Genomic DNA, 10,733 nt, shown 5'->3' on the forward strand with positions numbered 1-10,733 from the left:
GCCCTTGACCTGAAATGTTCACTCTGTTTCCCATTCTACAGATGCTGTCTGCTCTGATGAGTACGCAGAGCAAAGTTTTTGATCCACCCCACAACCGGCATGCACAAGGTGACTGCACATTTCTGTAGCCCTCACACAGGAGTGTCACTTTTTAAATCCTGAAAGAGTCAAATCATGAAACAAAATTCCTTACCTGCTCATAGATGTCTACATTTTGGCATGTGTCAAACTTACAGATGTACGTTTTATTCCTTTTTTTAAAACTGTTCATTAAACTTTGAGTACTGTGTTCAATTCTAGATCTCTCATTATAGGAAGGATTTGAAGGCCATAGAAAGAAAAGAAAGAAAGATTTACGAGAATGGTTCCTAGGATGAGACACTACAGTTATTTGGTCTACTCAAGAGTCTGCAACTGTTTGGAGAAGAAAAAGCTGAGAGGAGATGGATAGAAGCTGATAAAATAATGATAGGATGGATAGTGGGAAATTGTTCCTGCTAGTGGAGCAGTCCTAGTGTAGAGATCACAGGTACAAAATATAGGGGAACAGAATTAAAAGTGATATGAGTAAAAACTTTTTTTACTAGTATATAGCTGGAATTGGATTGCACTGCCCGTTGCTGTCTTCAAGAGGGAACAGGATAAATAAACTGTGAAGCTGCAGAGAAGGGACAGGGGCGGGGGTGAAATTGGTAAAGAGACAGAAAGGACAACACGTGTAAAATGGATTTTGTTTGTGTTCTAATCAATCTGTGATTCTATGATTGAGATGAATTTTTTTTATGTTTGCGCAACTACACAGATTTAGGTTCTTGCTACACTTTGTAAACTAGGCCAAGAGTTGAAAAAGATAGATAAAACTGGGATAGTTCATTTCAACTGGTATGTACACATTCAGCAATAAATTTCATTACCTCAGATACCCTTGTCTTTGATCTGGAAGCATTCTCCTAAGCATCATTAGTTGAACTAAATTATTAATTAGTTAAATCATACACATAAAAGCATCATATGAAATGAAGATAGTGAATTATTAAAAGTGATTTAGAGGTCTATCTATTTAAGACAGACAACCTGAGTAAGTCACAAATTAATATTTAAAATCAAAATATTTTCTCTCAAAGATTGTTAATCAGCAGATGTTCAGCCAGAAGTGCAGGAGTATAATTATAACTCAAACAAGACAAGAAATTTTAAGGAAACATCTGTAACCAGTTCAGTTTATCTTGCAGCACTGGATTTACATTTTTTCCTTTGAAAGTGTTAGTACCCGGTGTTGTAATGTGAGCATTATTAAAAGTAAGTTAATACTAATTAAGAGAATGGGGTGGGGGGTGGGTTTACTTCTGTTATTTTTACTTTTGGTGTGCTTTGTATATACTGTTCCTGCCATGCCATATGGGTCTTGGATGTCTCTGTATAAACATAACGTTTTTGACGTTCGAGATAAAGTTGTTTCTTTGGGCATGAAGTTGTCGAGTGTGCCTTTTTCGAAGTAGAAGTTACCACATATTTTTGGCGACGAGGTAAACTGGTTTTGTGGACGTGTTGGCGCATTTTGAACAGGAGCAGCAGCGCTAATAAGGGGCCTCACGTTCAGATGGCTATGTTTGGGACTATCGTTGAATTTGTGGAGTTAACGGAGGACTGGCCGGAGTATGAGGAAAGGTTGGGACACTTTTTCTGTGCTAATGGAATTACTGAGGAGGCTATGAAGTACTCTATTCTCCTGAGTATGTGTGGGGCAAAGACTTACAAGCTAATAAGGAATTTAGCCACACTGCAGAAACCGGGGGATATTCCATATGACGAACTGGTCAAGCTCGTGGGGAACCACTACAATCTGAAACCTTCTGTGATAGTCCAACGGTGCAAGTTTCACAGCTGTTTCAGGAAGCCAGGTCAGTCTGTGGCCAATTTTGTGGCCGAGCTTTGGCAGTTGTCGGAGCATTGTGATTTTGGAGCAGTGTTGGAAGACATGCTCTGTGATAGATTGGTATGTGGCATTAATAATAATGGCATACAACATCACCTGTTAAGGGAAACCCCACCGTTGACTTTCAAGAAAGCCTTAGAGATTGCCCAAGGCATGGGGATGGCTGCTAATAATGTCAACGATATGCAGAAAGGACATGGGGGGGGGGGGGGGGAATCGCAGTCGGCGGCAGTGCACCAAGTCAGGAGGGAGATTGGTAAACAGGCAAAGCGGGTGGAATGTTTCCGGTGTGGAGGGACGCACTATGCAAAGGATTGCAAATTCAAAGACACTGTCTGCCATGCTTGTAGCAAAAAGGGATATTTAGCTAAAAAGTGCAGAAGTTCAAAGGGTAAAGTTAAGCCTGGGCAGGGGAAAGCTCAACAGGCTCAGGCAGTCACACACCATCTAGGAGATGCAGATGAAGAGGCAGCGTGTGTCTACAACATGTTTGGAGTGGAAACAAATGAGGAACCACCTGAACCATATTATGCCACAGTCACTGTCAGGGGAAAGGACATTAAGTTTGAGATTGATTCAGGGGCTACTGCATCCGTTATTAGTAAGGAGACCTACAGGAGGACACGGGGTTCCAACCTGCCTCCTATTAGACCATCAAAGCTCAAACTCAGGACCTATACGGGGCAGCTCATACCTCATTTAGAGGTGTTATATGTGGACATTTCAGCCGGGGGTCAGAAGGCTGAAGCCAGGCTAGTGATAGCTAAGGGCAGGGGCCCCAGTCTTTTGGGTCGCGATTGGCTTCGCAAAATCCGACTAAACTGGCATGAAATTAAGTATGCACCCACGACGGAGGACATTCTGCAGCGGTACAGTGACATTTTCAGGGACGAGCTAGGAACACCAAAGGGCATGACAGTGAAACTCCAATGTCGACCCTGAGGCTACACCACGTTTTTTTAAACCCAGGTCAGTGCCCTATGCCATGAAAGGCAAAGTCGAGGAGGAGCTGGAACGTTTACAGAGGCTGGGCATTATTGAGCCCGTCCAGTTTTCAAGGTGGGCGGCTCCCATTGTTCCAGTTTTTAAGGCAGCCAAAACGGTGAGGATATGTGGGGATTATAAACTTACGGTGAATCAGGTCTCTAGGCTGGAGGAGTACCCATTGACATGGGTGGATGACCTGTTTGTGACCTTGTCAGGGGGTAGGCTGTTCACAAAGCTGGACATGAGCCATGCCTACCAACAGCTGCTGGTCGATGAGGATTCGAAGGAGTACGTCACAATTAATACGCACAAGGGATTATTCAAGTACAATCGCCTGGGGTTTGGAGTGGCGTCCAGCCCTGCCATTTTCCAAAGGACAATGGACACTTTGCTGCAGGGGATTCCGCACGTAGCAGTGTACCTTGATGATATTTTGATCACGGAAGTGGAGCACCTAGCTAATTTAGAACGGGTGCTGAAGAGGATCTCAGACGCAGGGCTGTGTGTTCCAGGCATTAAGTGTGACTTGCCTGGGACACAAGATCACAGCTGAGGGGCTTTGCCCTGTGGAGGACAAAGTGAGAGTTATTAAGGAGGCCCTAAGCGTCAAGACCGTCACAGAACTCAGATCATTTTTAGGCATGGTGAATTATTATGGCAAGTTTCTTCCTGACCTCTCAAGGGTTTTGACGCCACTGTATAAACTGCTTCACAATGACACTAAGTGGCAGTGGGGTGAAGAGCAGGAGAAAGCTTTCAAGGAATGAAATAACTCCTCCACTCAGCGAAGCTGCTTCTTCACTATGACACAGACAAGGAGATCACACTTGCATGCAATGCCTCGCCCTATGGAGTCGGGGCAATTCTCTCACATGTAATGGAGCACCGATCAGAGAAGGTTTTGCTTCATGTACCCTGACAGCTGCTGAGAAGGGATATTCATAGCGCACTCGTAAACCTCCTGACAGAATGAATCTTTGTCGGGACAGTTTTTTTTGTTGTTGTTAGATTGAATGTTGAATCTGTCATGTTTTCCAAATGTTTTGCATTGGTAAACTGTTGCTGAGGTACTAGTTTAAGTTTTAAGGGGTACGCAAGTTAATAATACCACTGTTTTATTTCCTAGTTTTTTTGACATTTGGGGAATGTTGTATTTTAAAGGGGGAGAAGTGTTGTAATGTGAGCATTATTAAAAGTAAGTTAATACTAATTAGGATAATGGGGGGGTTTTACTTCCGTTCTTTTTACTTCTGGTGTGCTTTGTGTATACTGTTCCTGCTATGCCGTACGGGTTGTGAAAGCCTCTGTATAAACATAACGTTTTTGACGTTCGAGATAAAGTTGTTCCTTTGAGCATGAAGTTGCCGAGTGTGCCTCTTTCAAAGTAGAAGTTACCACAGCTGGCATAACCACCTTGGTGTTCCATGTACTGTATATGATAAATTACCTCTATCTCAACATCCATTAATCCATTATTAATAGTTCATGTGAATGATTATTGACAATATTGTTATGCTTCTTTGTGGAATATGAAAGTAAATTTGGAAGGTTTTCAGTTTTGTGAAACTTAGTTGTACAATGCCATACAGAAAGTGAAACCACCATTTACAGTGTGTTTTGAGTGTTAATGTGTTGAAGGTGTAATATGAGAAACACTTAAAAGGTTGAAAAGGAGGCAATGTTTTCTTTAAAAATTCTGAACACATCTCATTCATTGGCATCCTTGAGATCAGAAACAGGTTAGATTTTGAAGAATGCGTGCACAAGGATGTTTACATTTGAAGTTTTTTTAAGTGTGTGGATGAATTTCCAAAATGTTTAATGAGAATCATGTAGAATGACTGTCCTGATACAGTCAGACCCTCTTCTCCATTGAATGAATATATGTTGTGCTGAAACTAATAAGTTCTAATGCCAGAAATTATAAATATAAAAAGGTCCAATTTTATTGTATGACTGAGTACTGAAAATTAAACAAGAAATACTTCAAACAGTTACATTCCAGAACCCTTATTGTATCTTAGCTGATAAAGAGCCACCAAGTCACAGAGCATGGAAATGTTCAGTGACCAAATACACAGTAATCATTAAGTATATATTTCCATTAACTCTATACTACTCCCATTTCTTAAAATTTTCTCTCACCTATCCATCAATTTGGCCCAAACTTTACCACTCATCTATATACGAGCAGCAAATTATAGCGTGCAGCTTCTCCGGTGATGAATACCTGTTATCTGTCAAGTAGGGGACCGTGCACAATTCTGATTTGATGGAGATGGACCTGAGAGAACGGAGGAACATCTGGAAAACTTCTGAAATGCCCGCTTTGCTGTCGCTGCTACTCTGTGGTAACCGGAATCTCCGGAGCAGAAGGCCCCGAATCCTCAGTTTTGCCTGTTTCAGTGGCCGGGGCTAGGTCAAAGGCGCTCAGGAAGCTGTATCAGAGGGGCTGATTGGAGGCTCGAAGTTTTCCGACTGCTTCCAAGGCATCGGCAAGTTGACAGTGCCAGGAGGTTTATGGCAGGCAGTTTCTCCCTTTTGCCGCCTGCTATCGGGTACTCGGGAGTCCATCGACTCGGGGACTTTTGAGACTTCTTTTACTGTGCCCATGGTTTGTTCTTCATCAAATTATGGTATTGCTTTGCACTGCTGTAACTATATGTTATAATTATGTGGTTCTGTCAATGTTAGTCTTTGGTTTGTCCTGTTTTCTGCGATATCACTTCGGAGAAACATTGTATCATTTCTTAATGCATGTATGCATTTCTAAATGACAATAAAAGAGGACTGAGTGTTCTCATAATCTAATTAATTTACTAGCCAACAACTTTAGAATATGGGAGGAAACCGAAACATCAAGCAGAAACCCTGTAGCCACAAGGAGAACTTACAAACTCCACACAGACAGAACTGGAGGTCTGGATTGAAACTGGATGTTTGAAGCTATGAAGCAGCAGTTCTACTGGTCTCGAAACTGGGCATCTCCTGTACAAATAGTTACACTTAATATTACCCTAATTCCCCAGCCATCAGAGTACGAGTTCATTTGTAACTGGATGAAATAACATCAAGCTTTTACAGTGACATTTCAGTAACTTTTCATTTAACTGAAGCTATAAATTACAGTATGCCTATGATATTGGAGTTATTGGAGGGAGTACTAAGAGACAGAATCTACAAGCATTTGGACAGACAGGGGCTTATTAGGGAGAGTCAACATGGCTTTGTGCGTGGTAGGTCATGTTTGACCAATCTGTTGGAGTTTTTTGAGGAGGTTACCAGGAAAGTGGATGAAGGGAAGGCAGTGGATATTGTCTACATGGACTTCAGTAAGGCCTTTGACAAGGTCCCGCATGGGAGGTTAGTTAGGAAAATTCAGTCGCTAGGTATACATGGAGAGGTGATAAATTGGATTAGACATTGGCTCGATGGAAGAAGCCAGAGAGTGGTGGTAGAGAATTGCTTCTCTGAGTGGAGGCCTGTGACTAGTGGTGTGCCACAGGGATCAGTGCTGGGTCCATTGTTATTTGTCATCTATGTCAATGATCTGGATGAAAATGTGGTAAATTGGATCAGCAAGTTTGCTGATGATACAAAGATTGGAGGTGTAGTAGACAGTGAGGAAGGTTTTCAGAGCCTGCAGAGGGACTTGGACCAGCTGGAAAAAGGGGCTGAAAAATGGCAGATGGAGTTTAATACAGACAAGTGTGAGGTATTGCACGTTGGAAGGACAAACCAAGGTAGAACATACAGGGTTAATGGTAAGGCACTGAGGAGTGCAGTGGAACAGAGGGATCTGGGAATACAGATACAAAATTCCTTAAAAGTGGCGTCACAGGTAGATAGGGTCGTAAAGAGAGCTTTTGGTACATTGGTCTTTATTAATCTAAGTATTGAGTATAAGAGCTGGAATATTATGATGAGGTTGTATAAGGTATTGGTGAGGCCGAATCTGGACTATTGCGTTCAGTTTTGGTCACCAAATTACAGGAAGGATATAAATAAGGTTGAAGGAGTGCAGAGAAGGTTTACAAGGATGTTGCCAGGATTTGAGAAACTCAGTTACAGAGAAAGGCTGAATAGGTTAGGACTTTATTCCCTGGAGCGTAGAAGAATGAGGGGAGATTTGATAGAGGTATATAAAATTATGATGGGTATAGATAGAGTGAATGCAAGGAGGCTTTTTCCACTGAGGCAAGGGGAGAAAAAAACCAGAGGACATGGGTTAAGGGTGAGGGGGGAAAAGTTTAAAGGGAACATTAGGGGGGGGCTTCTTCACACAGAGAGTGGTGGGAGTATGGAATGAGCTGCCAGACGAGGTGGTAAATGCGGGTTCTTTTTTAACATTTAAAAATAAATTGGACAGATACATGGATGGGAGGTGTATGGAGGGATATGGTCCGTGTGCAGGTCAGTGGGACTAGGCAGAAAATGGTTCGGCACAGCCAAGAAAGGCCAAAGGGCCTGTTTCTGTGCTGTAGTTTCTATGGTTTTCTATGGATATTTTCAAAGTTCAAAGAAAATTTATTACCAAAGTATATATGTCACCATATACAACCCTGAGACTCACTGGTCAAGACATCGAACGCTAGAGTAAGCGAGACTTGTAGCTCTATAAAACAATGGTAAGAATTGACTTGGAAGTATTGTATGGAATTCTGGTTGTTTACTATTGTAATAGGTGTACTTTTGAGCTGTCTGAACGATCTGACATTTTTGCAGTCATCTGAAGGAACTGGCGAATTGGACTCTCAAGAATGTAGGTATGGCCTCAGTGCACCATTTCTGGAGTGGACTTCAGCTGGATTGCAAGAGCGAGAAATGAACTAACATTTGTGGGGGTTTTTGTGGATTCTATTGTCTTTTTTGTTTCATGGTTCAAGGTTATACATGGTATACATATTTTGATAATGAATTTACTTTGAACTTTGAACAGTTATGATAGTGTGGTTCTGGAAAGGGTGTAGAAGAGGTCTATCAGGACTAGAAGGTAAGCGTTGAAGAAAAGTTGGATAAACTTGGATTGTTTTCTCTAGAGAGTTGGAGGCTGAGACAACTTATGATAGAAATTAATACAATTATTGCAGACATAGACAGGATAGCCAGTCAAAATATTTTGCCCAGGCTAGAAATGTCAAGTACTAGAGGAAATAACACTCAAGGTGAGAGGCGGCAAGTTTTTTTTATATAGAGAGTATGGTAGGTGCCTGGAGTATGCTGTTAGGGGCAATGGGGGGAAGCAGATATGATAGTGGTATTTAAGAAGCTGTATGGTAAATATATGAATATGCAGGGAATATAGGAATATGGATCATGCACAGGAAGAAGCAATTTAGTTTAATTCAGCATTAGGTTCAGCACATACATTGTGGGCCAAAGGGCCTGTTCCTTTCCTGTACTGTTCTATGTGCTATGAATCTCCACTATACAAATGAATACCTAGGCAAATTTTGGAAAAGTTAACTCTGCTTGCCTAAAGAAACCAAACAATACTGCTCCAATCCTGTAATTAAATGTCACAACTATGTTTAAAAAGGTATGTTTGAAGTTATAGGCTTTGATGCTTGTCTGTGCCGGAACAAGGACTGTTTGCTCATTGAAACTGCAAAGAACAGCCACTTCGTCCACACTAGTACTTATACTCCATACAAGTTTCTTCTCTGTCCACTTACTTCAATCTTTCTTTACAAGGAGAGTAGTGGTTAATCTGCAAGGACCCAACATTCAACAATGAGAGAAACCTTCTTCAATATAATACTAAAGTACTGTAGGAATTTGGGATAGAAAATACAAGCAGGAAACACTCAGGCCGGTGCCTACACAAAATGAAACAGAATTGACATTTCAGTTTGATGATATTTCTTAAAGTCTGCCAGAAAAAAAATCTAGTTTGAAATGTAGAAAAAGAGCGAGAATTAAAGGAAACATCTGGAAGGATTTAAATTGCAAAGAAATGGTACTTGCTGAAAAAGGGTGATAATAGTACAAGCAAAGGAAGAAATGATTGGTCAAGTGAAGGCAAAATAAGACGAATAATCACCTGGAATTTGAAAGAAATCCATTGTGGATTCTGGAAATTTAAAATACCAATAGAAAATATGTATGGTGGGAGAATTTGGTAAGTGTTCATTCTGAGGATTTATCCAGGGGCCAACACATTGATGCAATAATGAAGAAAGCAAGGACACAGCATCCATCACCATCTGGAACACACCCTCTTCTTGTTACTACCAATGGTGAGAATGTAGATCCACACTCAATGATTTAGAAACAGTTTCTTCCCTTCCAGCATCAAATTTCTGAGTGATCCATGAACCCACAAACACAGCCTCCTTAGTCTTTTTTGTCACCATTTATTTATTTACTTTTTTAACCAATGTACCCTCTAATTTTTTTTTAATGCTGCACATTGGTATGAGCAGGAAAATTTAATGTGGCCTGAAAATTATGCAGCACTTTAAATTTTTTTGGAAATATGCACATCAAACACACACAAATCACAACTCACAACATAAGTAAATGGTGTCAGGCACTCAAAACAACAAACAGGCACAATGACAAAAGTAAAATGTTTTGACAAGATGGCACTGGCATTCAGCGGGCTGGTGGTTTAATAACAATGAGCTACCAACTTCTATTCTGTGTTTATTGTTACAATTTGTAACAGTGTTGTAACTTCAAACACTGACAATGTAAATATGTTGAAGGACTAAAATTTTTCAAAGTAAAGGTTGTGGTATATATTATTTAGAAAATCTATGGATTATATGTATAAAAACAATTAATTATAGGGTATTTCACTATTAACATAGATTTCTAAATTATATTAGCCTAATTTCAAAATTATATCAACATATTAAAAGAAAATTATAGCAGCATGGCAACAAAGGCGATGTGCGCTGGAGCATTTCAGTTACTTCATGCAGGTGAAGCCATGCACCCACAGCAGCTTAGAGGTTAGAGGGGGTCGCCATTTACAATAATTTTAATATCTTTGCATGGATTGCTTCTGCGAAACAACAAATTTCATGTCTTATAAGTCAGTGACATTAAATCTGATTCTGCTTCTGATTATCTGAAATTGTTGAACAATTCTGCATACAGGAGGAGGAACAGAGTTCAAGGTAAGACAGTCCCGAGGAAGAGTTTCAGCCAGAAACCCGTATTCGTATTCCTCCATAGGTATTATCGGACGTACTAATTTCCTGGACTCCAGTTTTGTCTGCGTTGCTCCAGGTTTCCAGCATCTCAGTCTCTCTAGGGAACACCTGGGAATCAGGAATATGGATGTACTGGCGGACTGAGGTGGGGTTAGAAGTGTTCTGCCACTTCCATGGGGGGAACCGAGCGAGTATATCATCACAGTCTCAGACAGATAAAACTTTTACCGGGCTTCCAGCCGGGTACAGATACTGATTTCAGGTTAACGTTGATACCTGTACCCGACTGGAAGCCCGACAAGAGTTTATTCCTCATAAACGTCGGAAAAGCACGAGATCCTTTTTTCAGCCTCAGACAGGATCCAATTTTCTTGTTAGCTGCTTGAAGTATATATTCCTATCCCTCGCGATTAAGGAGGATTTTGTGAAACAATACATCGTGAAAAGAATAATCCTCGCTTTGGGTAGTTGTTTAATTGATAGTCTGACTAACACGTCACAGAAATTGAGTTACCGTGCCCAGGTTTCAGGTTTCTTCGCGATCACTGCCGTGCCGCCCGCTGCTCGAGGCCGCCGCGTCGGTGCGGTAAAAGGGCGACCGCGTCTTAAGAGCTCTGTGCTCGCGAGACGTCGCCCTTGGAGATGAG

The sequence above is a fragment of the Mobula birostris genome, chromosome 12 (assembly GCF_030028105.1).
Source record: "Mobula birostris isolate sMobBir1 chromosome 12, sMobBir1.hap1, whole genome shotgun sequence".
Taxonomy (NCBI): Eukaryota; Metazoa; Chordata; class Chondrichthyes; order Myliobatiformes; family Myliobatidae; genus Mobula; species Mobula birostris.